This window comes from Prionailurus bengalensis, chromosome X, assembly GCF_016509475.1.
Source record: "Prionailurus bengalensis isolate Pbe53 chromosome X, Fcat_Pben_1.1_paternal_pri, whole genome shotgun sequence".
Lineage (NCBI taxonomy): Eukaryota > Metazoa > Chordata > Mammalia > Carnivora > Felidae > Prionailurus > Prionailurus bengalensis.
The window spans coordinates 41767364-41785342 of record NC_057361.1 but is presented as its reverse complement, the minus strand read 5'-3'; the positions used below and the strand labels follow the sequence as shown (position 1 = coordinate 41785342).

Below are 17979 nucleotides of genomic sequence, written 5' to 3'. Positions count from 1 at the left end.
GTTCCTTGTAGTTTAATCTTCTATTCTCAAATGATCTTTTTCTTTTATTTCCAAATATTTCCTGAGATCTATCAAGTCATTTCTGAATTTTTCTAGTACTTATTTTATGTTCTCCATTATCTTACACCATTTCCTCTTTTTTTGAAAGATTTTATTTTTAAGTAATCTCTATACCCAACACGGGGCTCAATCCCACAACCCCGAGATCAAGAGTGGCACACTCCACCGACTGAGCCAGCCAGGCGCCCCCTTCCGTCATTTTCTTAATGTCTCTTAGCTTGTTCAAAATAGCTGGCTATAGCTTTGATCTGTTCTGTTAGCATGTGTTTTTGGCGTGCTTTTACTGTCTCTAAGGATGGTATTCTGCCCCTGATTCTTTAGCCTTCTAGCGACATTGTATGGGATTTCCCCTCCAAACATTGTTGTAGCTCTTTATACAAAAGTGATCTTCCTTAACTTTTGGAGGGAGGTGGGGTTCAGGGTTAGCTTCTTAAATGTCAGAGCTCCCTCTTCTGTTGTTTTTGCATAGTGCTAAAAATTATGGCAACTTGTTTCTGAGAACTCTTGGCTCTATTTACCTACTATTATCTGGACATTCTCTTTCCTTATTGAGGTAGGCTGAGTTATGTCTCCCTGAAAGAAACCCATGTTCTAACCCTGGAAACCTGTGAATGTTACCATGAAAGGACTTTGCAGATGTGATGAAGGATTTGCAATAAAGAGATTCTCCTGAACTATCCAGGTGGGCCCTAATTGCAGTGGAAAGTGCCTTTATAAGAGGGAAGCAAAGGGAGATCACACAAAGAGAAGAAAATGTGACTATGTAGGCAGATATTGGAGTGATGGGGCCACAAGCCAAGGAATGCCAGAAGCCACCAGAAGCTGGAAAGAGCAAGGAGTGAATTTTCCCTTAGAACTCCCAGAGGGAGCACGACCCTGCCAGCACCTTGATCTTGGCCCAGTGATCCTGATTTGGGACTTCTGGCCTCCAGAACTGTGAGATTATAAATATCTGTTGTTTTAAGCCACGCAGCTTTGTGGTGATTTGTCCCAGCCACAATAGGAAACAGAGTTTGGTACTGGAAGGATGGTATAACTATACCAGATTTCTAAAAATGCAAAAGTGGCTCCAGAATGGGGTAATTGGGTAAAAGAGGCTGGAAGAATGTTAAAAAGCAGGACAGAAAAGGCCCAGGTTGCCCAAAACAGACTGCTGGTGGAAATATAGATGCTGAAGGTGCTGCTGGTGAGGGCTCAGAAGTGAGGAACATGGTGGAAAAGCTTATATTGTCTTAGACAATATATATATAATATATAATATAGTATAATATATTAATATATGATGTATATTAATATATATTATAATATATAATGTATATTGATATGATGTATATTAATATAATATAGTATATATTATATATTAAATAAAATATTGGCATAAATATGGGCATTAAAGGTGCTGTTCATGAGGGCTCAGAAGGAAAGGTGGAACGTGTTATTGGAAACTGGAGGAAAAGCGATTCTTGTTATAGCGTAACAGAAAATGTAGCTTAATTGTGTCCTACAGTGATATGGAAAGCAGAACTTATAAGCAATGAACTTGGATATTGAGCTGAGGAGATTTTTGCCCCAAGTTTTTATTAACCCCCAGCTTGTTAGCATCCAGTGCAATATTAGTTTCAGGCGTAGAATTTAGTGATTCATCACTTACATACAACACGTGGTGCCCATCACAACACGTGCCCTCCTTCATCCCCATCACCTGTTTAACCCATTCCCCTCGCCCACCTGCCCTCCAGTAACCTTCAGCTTGTTCTCTATAGTTGAGTCTGTTTCTTAGCTTGCCTCTCTTTTTCCCCCTATGTTCATTTGTTTTGTTTCTTACATTTCACATATGAGTGAAATCATACGGTATTTGTTTTTCTCTGATTAACTTATTTCACTTAGCACTATACTTTCTGGCTCCATCCACGTTGCTGCAAATGGCAAGATTTTGTTCTTTTTATGGCTGCATAATATTCCATTGTACATATTTACCACTTCTTCTTTGTCCATTCACCAGTCGATGGCCATTTGGGCTCTTTCCATAATGTGGCTATTGTTGATAATGCTGCTATAAACATCAAGGTGCATGTACCCCTTCGAATCAGTATTTTTGTGTCCTTTGGGTAAACACCTAATAGTGCAATTGATGGCTTGGAGGGTAGTTCTATTTGTAACCTTTTCAGAAATCCCCATACTGTTTTCCAGAATGGCTGCACCAGTTTGCATTCCTAGCACGAGGAATTCCCCTTTGTCCACATCCTTGCCAACACCTGTTGTTTCTTGTGTTGTTGACTTTAGCCATTCTGACAGGTGTGAGGTGGTAGTTCATACATGGCTTTGATTTGCATTTCCCTGATGATGAGTGATGGGGAGCATCTTTTCATGTGTCTGTTGGCCATCTGGATGTCTTTGGAAAAATGTCTATGCATGTCTTCTGCCCATTTTTTAACGGGATTATTTGGTTTTGGGTGTTGAGTTTTATTAGCTGAGGAAATTTTAAAAAATTTAATGTTTATTTCTTTTTGAGAGAGAGAGACACACACACACAGAGCAGGGGAGGGGCAGGGAGAGAGGGAGACAGAATCCGAAGCAGGTTCCAAGCTGTCAGCACAAAGCCCGATGCAGGGCTTGAACTCAGAAACCGTGAGATCGTGACCTGAGCCGAGGTCGCTCGCTCAACCGACTGAGCCACCCAGGCACCCCTAGTTGAGGAAATTTTTAAGCAAAGTGTTGAAGGTGCAGCCTGGTTTTTACTTGCTGCTTATAGTAAAAAGTGAGAGGAGAGAAACTGAAGGAAGAACTACTAAGTAAAAAGGAGCCAGCACTTGATGATTTGGGAAATCCTCAGCCTATCAAGATTGCAGAAGGTGCTAAAATTAGGAGATTCACTGTCAGGAAAGCATGTTATGGAGATGGGGCCAAGGGTGTGGCCATACAACCTTCTGCTAGTACTGAAGAGATTAAGCATGTGATTCATGGAGCCCCTCAACCTTCACAGCAGAAGCCAGGAGTAGAGAGGGGATTAATGAAGAAAAACCTGTGGACGTTCCTCTTCTCTAATGATGTGAATCCCTGTGACATACACGGGAGACCTGCAAGGTTTTTGAGAATGTTAGACCGTCAGAAACACTGCCAGTGTGGACCAAAAGGGACAAAGATAGAATAATATGAAGAAAGGCTGTCAGAGTCCTAAAACCAAAAAACAGTTATAAAACTACTCAGCTTATTTTTTTTTTAATTTTTTTTCAACGTTTATTTATTTTTGGGACAGAGAGAGACAGAGCATGAACGGGGGAGGGGCAGAGAGAGAGGGAGACACAAAGTTGGAAACAGGCTCCAGGCTCTGAGCCATCAGCCCAGAGCCCGACGCGGGGCTCGAACTCACAGACCGCGAGATCGTGACCTGGCTGAAGTCGGACGCTTAACCGACTGCGCCACCCAGGCGCCCCTCAGCTTATTTTTTTAATGTTTGTTTGTTTTTGAGAGGGAGAGACAGAGCGTGAGTAGGGAAGGGGCAGAAGGAGAGGGAGATGCAGAATTGGAGGCAGGCTCCAGGCTCCGAGAGATCAGCACAGAGCCTGACATGGGGCTCGAACTCGTGAGCCATGAGATCATGGCCTGAGCCAAAATTTGGACTCTTGCTTTGGCTCAGGTCATGATCCCACAGTCATAGGATCGAGTCCTACCTATGTCGGGCTCTGCGCTGAGTGTGGAGCTTGCTTGAGATTGTCTCTCTCTCTCTCTCTTTCTGCCCCTCTCCCCAGCTTACACACACACACACACACACACACACTCTCTCTCTCTCTCTCTCTCTCTCCCCCCCCCCTCAAATAAAAAAAAATTAAAAAGAAGATGATTCTAGAAATGCTAGTATGGTTTAATATTTATAAGTCAGTCAACATATTCATTACATCAATACTTTAGAAAAGCTATATAATGCTATTAATATTTCAAAAGTATATGGTACAATTCAGTAGCCATTACATGAATGATTAAAAACTCAAAATAGCAATAGAAGGAAACTACTTAAAATTAACACAACCGTTTTCCAAAAATCACCTGAAAACTTTATACTAAATGGTAAAATGTTTAAATTATTTCCATTAAAATTGGCAACAAGATAGGGATGTTCTCTACTACATGTATTATTCAACATTATTTTGGGTTTTTGTTTTCTTAATTTTTATTTTTTATTTTTTTTAGCATTTATTCATTTTTGAAAGGCAGAGACAGAGTGCAAATGGGGGAGGGGCAGAGAGAGAGGGAGACACAGACTCTGAAGCAGCCACGGACCGTGAGATCATGACCTGAGCTGAAGTCGGCCGCTTAACGGATGGAGCAACCCAGGCGCCCCTGTTTTCTTAATTTTTGTTTAATGTTTATTTTTGAGAGAGAGAGAGACAGAGAGAGACAGAGTGCAAGTGGGAGAGGGCCAGAGAGAGAGGGAGATACAGAATCCGAAGCAGGATCCAGGCTCTGGTCTATCAGCACAGAACCCAATGCAGAGCTTGAACCCACAAACCATGAGATCATGACCTGAGCCAATATCGGATGCTTAACCGACCGATCCACCCAGGCGCCCCTCAACATTATTTTGAAGGCTGTATTTCAGCATTGTCCAATACCACTGTCCAGAAATGTTTTATATTTAGTGCTGCCCAAGACAGTAGCCACTAGCCATATGTAGCTATTGAACATCTGAAATGTGGCTAGGTAACTAAGAAACTGAATTTTAATTTATTTGGCTTAAATAAATTTAAATTTATTTGTTTGTTTATTTATTTAGGCTTTTAAAGTTTTTATTTTAATTCCAGTTAGTTAACATACAGTGTTATATTAGTTTCAGGTGATTCAGCACTCCCATACATCACCCGGCACTCATCATGACAAGTGCACTCCTTAATCCCCATTACCTATTTAACTCATCCCCCACCCCTTCCCCTCTGGTAATCATCAGTTTGTTCTCTATAATTAAGAGTCTGTTTCCTAATGAATTTAAAGAGCCACATGAGCCGCACGAGCTACTGTGCCGAACAGCTAACACAATAAAAAAGAAGAAATAATCACACCAAATATTGGATAAAAGAGAGAATATTATCTGTATCTGATGTCACTGTACAATTAGAAAACTTTAGCGACTATACTAAGAAGCTACCAGAATTGGTAGGTAGTTTTGGTAAGGGGCTGGATACAAGATAAAATTATAAAAATAGGTATTTTCATCCTATACTAACAGTACGCAGATAGGATTAGCCAACATTAAGTCTTGACAATTACAACGAAGGTATGGTAAATACCTAAGAACAAATTTAACCAAAAAAGACGATGGACTTATAAGAAGACTACAAAATGTCATTGCAGTATATAAGACATAATCAAATAGAGACACATGAAATAAAAAACAGTAACTCTTCCCAAACTATTATATTAGGGTAATAAGCTCCAATCAGAATCCCAATAGTTTTGTATTGTTTATTTAGTTTGAGAGAGAGACAGAGAGAGAGAATCCCAAGCAGACTCTGGGTTGTCAGCACAGAGCCCGATGTAGGGTTTGCATACACGAACCATGAGATCATGACCTGAACAGAAATGAAGAGTCGGACGCTTAATGGACTGAGCCACCCAGGCGCCCCAACATTCATTTTGAAACTCCATCTCAAACTTCAGAGAGTTCTTAGAAAAATAAATTTGCAAGAAACAAAAATCCTTTGAAATTCGGTTACAGAGACACAACAGAGTTCAGATCAAGCAAAACATACTTGCAATGTTGTATGACAAAAGTGATATTTCATTCAGTGGATACAGGGCAGTGTGTCCCATGAACAGTGCCAGCTGATACTGCTGAATTTTTTTACATATCTTTTTTATTTTATTTTTTTAATGTTTATCTATTTTTGAGAGACAGTGAGTGAGACAGAGTGCAAGCAGCAGAGGGGCAGAGAGAGAGGGAGACACAGAATCCGAAGCAGGCTCTGGGCTCTGAGCTGTCAGCACAGAGCCCGATGCGGGGCTCGAACTCACAAACCGTGAGATCACGACCTGAGCTGAAGCAGGACGCTCAACCAACTGAGCCTCCCAGGTGCCCCTACTGCTGAATTTTATCTGAACCTTGTGATCCTGGAAAACAGCTTACTGCAAAGAACTCCCCTTCCCTACGTGACTTAGGACTCATGGATGCTCCTGTTGTTTACCTATGACAAGGACAGACACCTTCCAAATTCTCGTTCCTTGCCTCAGAAATACTGATTTAATCAGAACAAGATGCTGGTAGCCAAACTTCAGTTGAGCTCCTCTCTTTCCTACAGGCTCCTGAACTCTGCTCGTCCCCGCCCCTGAGAAAACACAAGAACATGTGGAACACTGCTCCCTCTTCTCAGCCTCTCCTGGGTGGGAATCCACTGACCACAGTGGGCACTTTCCAGTCAGATCCTACTGGCCATTCCCCTGCTTAAGCAGCTTCTCCTCTTACAGATTCTGCTTAGCTCGGTTTGCCTCCCCCTTACCCTATCTATAAAGGAGAAGCCTTTTTGTTTGGTTTGGAGATAATTGCAGATTTCTGAAATGGAAGCTTTCTCCCTATTTGCAACCGTCTTTATAATTAATATCTCCCAATCTAAGTCACGACTTGTTTTTGACGCAGCAAAAACAAAGCTTGACCTTGACCTCATACCGTAGGCCACAGTAAATTCCAACTAGATTTGGGGCGCCTGGGTGGCGCAGTCGGTTGAGCGTCCGACTTCAGCCAGGTCACGATCTCGCGGTCCGGGAGTTCGAGCCCCGCGTCAGGCTCTGGGCTGATGGCTCAGAGCCTGGAGCCTGTTTCCGATTCTGTGTCTCCCTCTCTCTCTCTGCCCCTCCCCCGTTCATGCTCTGTCTCTCTCTGTCCCAAAAATGAATAAACGTTGAAAAAATTTAAAAAAAAAATTCCAACTAGATTAAAGGTTTAAGTAGAAACAATTAAAGCAATACAAATCAAATAAATGTTAAGACTATCTTTGTAAGCCTACCTGGAACGGAGGAGGAGGACCACGCTAGACAGGAAATACAGAAGCCAGGAAGGAAAGCGTAGACATTTCTGATGAGAGAATACATTTTTCTAATTACATATCAAAGGACACCTATAAAATGCAAAGGAGAAAAAGAGTGAAGGGGGAAATACTACAATGCAACTCACAAAGGGTTGATATCCCTAATGCACAAAGAGCTTCTACAAACGGATAAAAAAACCACAAATCAAAGTAAATTGGACAAAGGATATGAAGACTTACAGAAGAGAAAATCTAAGTGGTCAACAAACAGGAAAAGATCCTCAGTTGCACTAGTAATCAGGAAAAAGCAAATTAAAGCAAATTAAATACTACTGGCCCCCAGATTGGCAAACATTAAAGACAGCATCAACATCCAGGGCTGAGAAAATTTGCCTCCGTGAACTCATAGGTTGCTGGTGGGAGTAGGAATGGTACAGTCTTTTGGGAAAGTGATTTGGCTGTATCTATTCGACAACAAAATATCCTTACCTAAATTTAATAATAAACTTCAAAATATAGGAAGCAAAAATTGACTAGCACAATGAAAACCTGACTTAGCAATACAGTGGGAGAATCTCTCTCCTTTCTAGGAACTCAGCGCACAAAGAAGAAAGTCATCAGGAAGGAAATAACACATTTTTTAAAAGTATTTATTTTTGAGAGAGAGAGAGAGCAAGCGCATGTGCACTCATGTGCACACAGGGGAGGGAGAGAATCCCAAGCAGGCTCCATGCTGTGGGCTCCATCACAGGACCATCTGGAACCCTGAGATGGTGACCTGATCAGAAATCAAGAGTGAGAGGCTCAACGGACTAAGACACCCAGGTGAACAAAATAACACATTTTTAAAGACCCAACTAACAAGCTTGAGCCAACAAACACATACGCTAAATGCCACAACTGGAAAATAGCCATTTTTTCTTTAAAAAAATTTTTTTAATGTTTATTCATTTTTGAAAGACAGAAAGAGAGCGCAAGCAGGGGAGGGGCAGAAAGAGAGGGAGACACAGAATCCAAGGCAGGCTCCAGGCTGTGAGCTGTCAGCACACGGCCAGACACTGGGCTCAAACTCACAAACCATGAGATCGTGAGCTGAGTCAAAGTCGGAGCCACCCAGGCCCCCGAAAATAACCGTCTTTTTAATGAAGAGATGAAACATTTTTGAAAACTGGGCCCATACTTGAGCCTTAAGACACGTTTCAACAAATTTCAAACACTCAACATCATTCAGACAATGTTCCCAGACCACAATGCAATTAGGTTAGAAATCAGTAACATTGGATTATCTTGGTGTTTGGGAAAATGAAAAACGGTGTAAGGAACTGTCAAATTTGCTGCACTCCTTCTAAATCCGCTGTGGAGTCATTAAATTTTTAGAGGAGTATGTGACAGACTGAGATGAGTCAAATCGCAAACAGCTCCTTCGGGGCAGCATTTCTTTCGACACGTGTGGACCAAAGCCCACCAAACGTGCAGCTGGCACTCGGCCGCTTTTGTTTCCTTCCTCTTATAAAACTCCCCAGGCTCCAGGAAACTCTGGGCTGGGCTGTTCTGCCTGTGGGCAGCAGTCTGAATAAAGTACCCATTCCGTTACCCTGTGTGTCCTGAAGTTTTGCAAGTTGGACAATGGACTTCTCAATAATTCATGGATTTAAAGGGGGGGGCGGAATTTACAAATGAGCACTTGAAACCGAACACGGATGGAAATAAATCAAAACTCGGATCTTTGGTACTTTTTAGCCTTAATGCTTATATAAGGAGGCCAGGAAGGTCGATGCCTCGATTTTTTTAAACTGGAGGAAATGCCCCACCACTGATGTCACAGGTCCCGCAATTAGTCGCTCCGCAGACACTTGGTCCCTGGCGCTAAATCACCTCCGCTCCCCGCGCCCAGAGTGGTTAAACTCTCGCTGCGGGCGACTTCCGCTTCCTGGCCTAAATCTGACACGTACTATTCCCCCCACCCCGTGGGAACCACCCAGGGTCGGTGACAGTGGAGGAGCCCGGCGATGCCCTCAGCCGACGGGGCGGACAGAAGCGCCGGCAGGTGGGCATGTCGCGGCGCCCCGGGCCGTCCGGGGCCTTTTCAGTTCCCCGGAGCGGGGGAGCCGGGGCGGAGGCCGGGGCGGGGGCGGGGGCGGGCCGATCTCTGAGCCTGCGGCTCCGCGGTGTCTTGCCAGCGGGGACCGGGCGGCGGGAGACGCAGGGTGGCCCAGCGGCTTTTGAAGACGCCGCGGCTCCCCCCCCCCCCCCGGGGGATGCGGCCCGAGGGCGGGGCCCCCTGAGCGCTGGGCAGGGCCTGCGCCCGGGCGGCCGCCGGGGAGGATGCGGCCCCGCGGCGGGAGGAGTCCCGGCGCCCAGCGCGCGCTCCGGCCGGCTCGCTCTCCCCGGCAGATCCCGCAGGGGCGGATCGGGCCTGGGACCCGGCGGCCCCGCGGCCGAAATGACCACCCTTCCAAGATGGCGACTCCCGTAGAGACACTCCCGAGGGGACAGCCATGTTAGTTGCCTGACAAAGTCACTAAAGAACACTTGAAAGCCCGCCTCTCCTCCGACACGCGCACACGCGCTGGCACCTCGCGAGTGCACCCCGTGGGGTTGCGGGCGGCCGGCCGCTCCCAAGCTGACACTGAGCATGTGCACGGGGAAGTCCAGACACGGAAGAGTCCCTCAGAGGTAGTTTCAACACTTAGGGGCCCGGGACGGAGTTTAACAGAGGCGGCACAGTTGGGCCAGTAAAACAATTGATATGATTATGAGGCTGTTACGACATGGATTTCGTACGCAGTGATGGTACTCTTTAGGGCCAGTGATGATGAGGCTTCTCTGAGGTCCCTAGGGAGGAGGTGTGTAGAGGGAGTGACAAGGGTTTGGGGGTGAGTGATGGGGTCAACGGGGAAAATAAAATGGGTGCTCTGTGGGATGAGTGATGGGAGAACTGTGGGGTGACTATTGGCGGGTCTGTGAGGTGAGCGATGAGGAGTCTACGGGGTGAGTGGTGACGACTCTCACAGGTCACTGAGGGGGTCTGTAGAGTAAGTGATGGAGGTCTGTGGAACAATGATGGGAGTTCTGAGGGGTAAGTCATAGCGGGTTGGTGGGGTAAGTGATAGGGGGTCTGCAAGATGACTGATTGGAGTTCAGTGGGTGAGTGATGAGGGCCTTTAGGGAGTAATGAAATGGTCTGTGGAGTAAATGGTGGAGAGTTTGTGGGGTGAGTATTGAAGAATCAATGAATGAATGAATGAGTGATTCCGACCGCGAGGTGAGTGTTGCATGGTCTATGAGGTGCGTGATGGGATTTATTGAGTGGATGGTCAAGGTTTCTGTGGTGTCATTGATGCATTTATTTGGGACTAGTGACAGAGGGGCCAAGGGAATCAGATATGATGCTTCATGGAGTCAGTCAGTGATAGGTGGTCTGAAACTGACATGGGATGGTTTCAGAACCCCACTTTGACTTTGTTGGGCCTCCTGTATCTTTTTCTTCTACGTCATTAATGTCTCCCCTTGGTTTCATTATTTATCTTCTTTGGGTTTTTTTTTTCTTTCACGCGTCTTTTCAAATTCCTGACTTGAATGCTTATCTCGTTAACATTCAATCATTTTCTTTTATAATATAAGCATTAAGTTGATGAATTTTCCCCTAAGAACGCTTTAGCTCCGTGTAACGCATTTTGATGTGTAACATTTTCACTGTAGTTTACTTCTAACGTTTTCTGATTTGTGTTGCAGTTTTCTCTCTGACCCTCATATTTAGATAGGAGATTTCAATTTCCCCAAGAGTTGACATTTTGGTTATTGATTTCTAAACTATACTCAAAGGGCTCATTCTAATATTGTCTCCTACACTGAATATTGCTGCTTTTCTTCATTTTCCCCATTCTGAGAGCCAAACAGAATGGTATTTGTCTTTAGTTTTGTAAAGTAAATGGTACCTAGTATCTTGTTTTACTTTGATGTGCATTTTCCTGGCAACTGGTGGTTGAATATCTTCTCGTATTTATTCGCCATTGAAATGTATTTTTCAATGTTTTTTTTTTTTGAGAGAGAGAGACAGAGAGAGAGAATTAGTGGGGAAGGGGCAGAAAGAAAGGGAGAGAGAACCCAAGCCAGGGTCCATGCCATCAGCGCAGAGCCCGATGCAGGACTCCATCCCACCAACTGTGACATCATGACTTGAGCCAGAATCAAGACTCAGACGCTTAACTGACTGAGCCACCCAGGTGCCCCAAAATCTATTTTTTTAAAGTTTTCATATTCCTTGCTCTTTTTTCCCTTCAGGTGGTTTGTCTTCCTAATTTGTGAATATTAACCTTCTGTCATTTACTGTGATTTTTTTCCCCTCGATTTCTCTTTATATCTTGATTTTTGAAAGATGTCTTCACATAGGAAAAAATAATCATCTGATTAGAGCTCTCTTTTTCCTTTTCATATTATGAGTATCTTGTCTTGCCTACTGAATTCTTCCTATTTGTGCTTCCATAAATACATGCCTTAAAAAAATAAATATATATATGCCTTAAGTTTAACATTTTTATTGTTTTAATTTTTAAAGTTAAATTTCAATCAAACTGAAATTTACTCTGGTGTGTGATGTGAGATGAGATCAGTGTTTGTATCTTCCATTTGGATAGGAAATTTGCCAGCACCAATCATTAAAGGAATATACTTTTCTAACTCAATTAAATGCCTCTTTTGTCACAAAATTTTTTTATTTTTTAGAATAATTTTATTATTATTTTTTTAATGTTTATTTATTTTTGAGACAGAGAGGCAGAGCATGAGCAGGGGAGGGACAGAGAGAGCGAGAGAGAGAGGGAGACACAGAATCCAAAGCAGGCTTCAGGCTCCGAGCTGTCAGCACAGAGCCTGACGCGGGGCTCGAACCCATGAACCACAGGATCATGACCTGAACGGAAGTTGGACGCCCAACCGACTGAGCCACCCAGGTGCCCCGTCACAAACATTTTTAAATGTGTATCACTCTGTTTCTGAGCTCTATTTTTCCTTCTGATATATGTATCTACTCCCTTTCAAAAAATTGTATTGACTTTAGAAATACTTTAATAGCCAACAGTGCTAGTCCCCTCACTGTTCTTTTTCTTTCTTTCTTTTTTGGTTGTTTTCTTTAGTATTCTTAGCATTTATTCTTCCATTTGAATAGTAAGACCATTTTATTTTGTTTCAAAATGACCATTAAAGCTATAGTATTTCATAGTTTTCTTCTTGTAGACCCAGCACCTTTTTCTTAAAAAAAAATTACATTCTTAGATATTTTACATTTGTTTTTGTCACCAGGGTGAAGAGCATATTTTTTCTATTTCCGTAGAAAAAAAAATCTGTCAATTTTTCTTTTTCTTTTTTGTATTTTATTTCTTATCCAATGCAATCATTAGATTCTCATGTGAATTCTAGTTGCTTTTTATAGTCTCTTCGTTTTCCTAGATAGAATATCCGTCCATCCAATTAACAATAATACTCTCTCTTCCTTCCAAATATTTATGCAGATTACCTTGCCTTCTCTTACACTAGCCAGAGCTTTTGGAACAATGTTAAATGATAGTTGATAGAGGGAATCTCTATTTTGTTACTAATTTGAAAGTGAAAGGTGTTCATTCATTCATTCATTCACTCATTCACTCAACAGTTATTGAGTACACATTTGTGTACAACTTTTTGTGTGGACATAAATTTTCATGTCTCTTGGGAGTGGAACTCATTAAGTGTTGAGTGAATGAATGGGAGTAGAATTGCCAAACTGTTTTTCAAAATGGCTGTGCCATTTTACACCCCACTGGGAATGTATGAAGGTTCCAATTAGTCTCACCCTCACCAACACTTGTCACTGTCTTCTTTTATTCTACTGTTTTTTTTAAGATTTATTTATTTTTGAGAGAGAGCACATGTTGGGAAGGGGCAGAGAGAGAGGGGGACAGAAGATCTGAAGTAGGCTCTGTGCTGACAGCAGTGAGCCCGATGTGGGGCTTGAACTCACGAACCGTGAGATCATGACCTGAGCTGGAGTCAGATGCTCAACCTACTGAGCCACCCAGGCACCCCTTTCTTCTTTTATTCTAGCCATCCTAGTGGGTGTGAAGTGGTATCTCATTGTGGTTTTGATTTCTGTGTCTCTAATGACTACTGATATTGAATACCTTTTCGTGTGTGCAATGGACTGAATGTTTGGGTCCCCCCCAAAACTCATATGTTGAAATCCTAATTCCCAATGTGATGGTATTAGGAGATTAGGCCTTTGGGAGATGATTAGGTCATAAGGGTGGAGCTCTCATGATGGGATTAGCACCCTTATAAAAGAGACCCCAGAGAGTCCTTTCCCCCTTTTTGCCATATGAGGACACGGCAAGAAGATGGCCATCTATGAACCAAGAAGCAGTTCTCACCAGATACCAGATCTACTGATGCTTTGATCTTGGACTTCCCCATCTCCAGCACTGTGAGAAATTTTTGTTGTTTAAACTGCCCAGTCTGTGGTAGTTCATTATAGCAGCCCGTAATCACTGACCATGTGTTTTTTGCCCATTTGTGTATCTTCTTTGAAGGAATATCAGTTCAAATCCTTTGCCTATTATTAATTGAGTGATTTGATCTTTTTTTATTATTGAGTTGTAAACATTCTTTATATATTCTGGATCCAAGTCCCTTGTCAGCTATGTGACTTGCATTTGTTTTCTCCTATCTTGTGGGTATCTTTTCACTTTCTTGGTGGTTGACTTTGTAGCACGAATTATTGAATTATATTGGGGCGCTCATCTAAAAGCAATTGACTGTAAATATAAGGGCTTATTTCTGAACTCTCAATTCTATTTCATTTATCTATATGTCTACCCTTCTGCCAATACCACACTGTATTGATTTGTGTAGCTTTGTAGTAAGATTTTTTAAAATGTTTTATTTATCTTTAAGAGAGCAAAAGCAGAGGAGGTGCAGAGAGAGAGGGAGACAGAGGATCTGAAGTGGGCTCTGTGCTGAACAGGAGATCATGACCTGAGCCAAAGTCGGATGCTCAACCGACTAAGCCACCCAGGCGCTCCTGTAGTAAGTTTTGAGATAGGGAAATGTGTGTCCTCCAATTATGTTCTTATTCAATATTTTGGCTATTCAGCGTCCCTTGCATTGCCATATGAATTTTAAGATCCACTTAGAACCCTCTGTACAAATTCCAGCTTGGATTTTGACAGGGGTCATGTTGTACCTGAACATCGTTTTGAAGAATATTACCATCCTAATGATATTAAGTCTTATGATCTGGGCACTCTTTAGCATAATGTTTTCTGGTGATTTTTTGGTAGCCATTATAATATTTAAGTAGCTTTTTGTGTTCCCATTTTAATTTGTATTTTTATTAGGAATGGCTCCTGAATTGTGTCAGATGCTTTTTTTTTTTTTTTAATTTTTTTTTTCAACGTTTATTTATTTTTGGGACAGAGAGAGACAGAGCATGAACAGGGGAGGGGCAGAGAGAGAGGGAGACACAGAATTGGAAACAGGCTCCAGGCTCTGAGCCATCAGCCCAGAGCCCGACGCGGGGCTTGAACTCACGGACCGTGAGATCGTGACCTGGCTGAAGTCGGACGCTTAACCGACTGCGCCACCCAGGCGCCCCAGATGCTTTTTTTAAAAATGTTTTTTTTAATGTTTATTCTTGTGAGAGAGAGACAGCATGAGCAGGGGAAGGGCAGAGAGAGAGAGGGGAGACACAGAATCCGAAGCAGGCTCCAGGCTTGGACCTGTCAGCACAGAGCCCGACGCAGGGCTCGAACTCACCGTGAGATCATGACCTGGGCTGAAGTCAGACGCTTAACTGACTGAACCACCCAGGCGCCCCCAGATGCTTTTTGATGTTACTATTCTTATGGTGTTGTTCTCTTTAATTGACTGTTGTAATGAATTATACTGATATGTAGTGTGGCCCCATCTTTGACTTCCTGGGATAATTCTGTTTGGCTAGGAGGAATTTTTCTTATGAGACATGGTTGGATTTGAGTTAGTAATATTTTATTTAAAAAATTTGCCACTAGAAGAAAACTGTTTATACTTTTCTTGTCTTTGTACTATATTTGCATATGTCGATATTAAGGTTCTGCCACTTTTTAACAGGAATCCCGGAGATTTCTATCTTTTTATAGGTTAAAATGGCATAGAGATTATTTTCTTTAAGATTCAGCCATTTTCTTTGTCCATTCATCCATGCATTGACACGTGGGTTGCTTCCATATCTTGGCTATCGTAAATAATGCTTCAGTAAACATAGGGGTGCATATATCTTTTTGAATTAGTGTTTTCATTTTCTTTGAGTATATACCCAGTAGTGGAATTACCAAATCATATGGTATTTCTGTTTTTCAGTTTTTTGAGGAATCTCCATACTGTTACCACAGTGACTGCACCAATATACTGGTCTTTCAAAATCTGAAAATTGTAATTATTTTCTTTTTTCTGGTTACTGGTCTTAACGGCCTTTGGGGGCGGGGGGATTAATTTCGGTAGTTTATGTTTGCTGCGGATTTTATATTCTCATAGAGCTGCGTGCGATACTCACATTATTTTGTTCACTCCCACCTTATTCTTCTCCATTAATACTGCTTTCGCTATTCTAGGGGCTGTGCCTTTCCATAGAAATTCTAGAATATGCTTGTCTGTGGATGTTGAACATATTCTCTGGTGATTATTTGTGCCCCCTATATCGTGTTTGGTGAAATCTCTTCATGTCTTTGGCCCATTTTCTTTTTTTTTTTTTTTTTTTTTTTTTTTTTTTTTAATTTTTTTTTTTCAACGTTTATTTATTTTTGGGACAGAGAGAGACAGAGCATGAACGGGGGAGGGGCAGAGAGAGAGGGAGACACAGACTGGGAAACAGGCTCCAGGCTCTGAGCCATCAGCCCAGAGCCCGACGCGGGGCTCGAACTCCCGGACCGCGAGATCGTGACCTGGCTGAAGTCGGACGCTTAACCGACTGCGCCACCCAGGCGCCCCATCTTTGGCCCATTTTCTAACTGGATTGTTTTGTTCCTTCAGTATTGAGTTTTGAGAATCCTTCATACATGGCAGTTATGAGTCTTTGCCAGATGCTTTCTCAAAGTCTGTAGCTTGTCATTTCGTCCTCCTCCCAGTGCCTTTTGCTACAGTTTTTAATCTGGCGAAATCAAATATATGTGCATTTTCTCTTATTGATCATGTTTTTGGTGTCGTATCTAAGACGTCTCACTAAGCCTTAAGTCCTGATGATTTCCCCCCATGTTGTCTTTTAACACATTGACAGTTTTACATTGTGCATTTGAATCTATGATCCATTTCAGGTTAATTTTTTATGAAGTGTGACATTTCAATCGAGATTCATTTTGTTTTTTCCTTATGAATGATCCAGTTACTCTGGCACCATTTGTTGAAAAGACCTTCCTTCATCCATTGAATTGTTTCTGCGCCTTTGTAAAAAAAAAAAAAAAAAAAAAAAGTTGGCTCTACTTGTGTGGGGCTATTTCTGGGTTCTCTCTTCAGTGTCACTGATGTGTGTGTCTGCCCTTCATCAGTACCACATTGTCTTGAATCCTGTAGTTAAATAAAATGTCTTGAAATCAGGTAGATTGATTTCTCCTGTTTCTTTGTCAGAAATGTTTTAGCTATTGTAGATCCTTTGTCCTCCCACATAAATTTAAGAATACCTTTGCCCAGGGGCTCCTGGGTGTCTCAGTCGGTTGAGCGTCTGACTCTTGGTTTTGGCTCAGGTCGTGATGTCATGGTTTGTGGGTTCGAGCCCCCACGTTGCGCTCTGTGCTCACAGTGCAGAGCCTGGTTGGGGATTCTTTCTCCCCCTCTCTCTCTCCCCCTCCCCCGCTTGTGCTCGCTCTCTGTCTCTCTCAAAATAAATAAATAAACATTTTTTAAAAAGAGGGGCTCCTGGGTGGCTCAGTCAGTGAAGCATTCATCTTTGGCTCGGGCCTTGATCTCACGTTTTGTGAGTTCGAGCCCCACATTGGGCTCTGTGCTGACAGCTTGGAGCCTAGAGCCTGCTTCGGATACTGTGTCTCCCCCTCTCTCTATCCCTCTCCTGCTCACACTCTGTTTCTCTGTCTCAAAAATAAATAAATGTTAAAAAATTTTTTAAAGAAAACAATAACTTTGCCTATGTCTACAAAAACTTCTTGTCAAGATTTTAATAGGAATTCTATTAAGTCTGTATGTCAACTTGTGGAGAATTGATATTTTTCCTATGTTAAGGCTGCCAAACCATAAACACAGTAGCTCTCTCCATTTATTTAGATGTCTGTTGATTTCTTACATCAACATTCTCTAGTTTTCAGCATGCGAGCCCTATACATGTTTTGTTACATTTACACCTAAATATTTCATTTTCTGAGTGCTGTAAATTATTGTATTTATTTGTTTCATCTGTTCATTTGTAGTATATAAAAGTACAGCTGATTTTTGTGTATTGTTCTTGTGTCCCATAACCTTGTTGAAGTCATTACTTCTAGAAGTTTTTGTGTAAGTTCCTAGGGATTTTCTATCAGGACCATCATGTTATCTGCAAATAGGGTCAGTATTATTTCTTCCTTTTCAACCTGTATGCCTTTTATTCCTTTTTCTTGCTTTATTGCACTGGTTAGAATTTTCATTACTATATTGAATAAGAGTGGTGAGGGGCACCTGGGTGGCTCAATCGGTTGAGCATCCGACTTCAGCTCAGGTCATGATCTCATAGTTCATGAGTTTGAGCTCCTCATCGGGCTCTGTGCTGACAGCTCAGAGCCTGGAGCCTGCTTTGGATTCTGTGTCTCCCTGTCTCTCTGCCCTTCCCCTACTCACACTCTGTCTCCGTCTCTCTCTCAAAAATAAATAAACATAAAAAAATTTTTAATTAAAAAAAAAGTGGTAATAGTCAACA

At 42.3% G+C, this 17979-nt stretch overlaps 1 protein-coding gene across 1 annotated transcript in view; it reads left to right on the top strand.

The window, feature by feature from the left end:
• Window positions 1-8976: 8976 nt before the first annotated feature.
• ZNF41 (zinc finger protein 41) overlaps window positions 8977-17979 on the top strand; it is a 46401-nt gene continuing 37398 nt past the window's right edge. The window contains exon 1 of the mRNA XM_043571699.1: window positions 8977-9120. The gene's annotated coding sequence lies outside the window, so the exon portion shown is untranslated. The remainder of the gene's footprint in view (window positions 9121-17979) is intronic.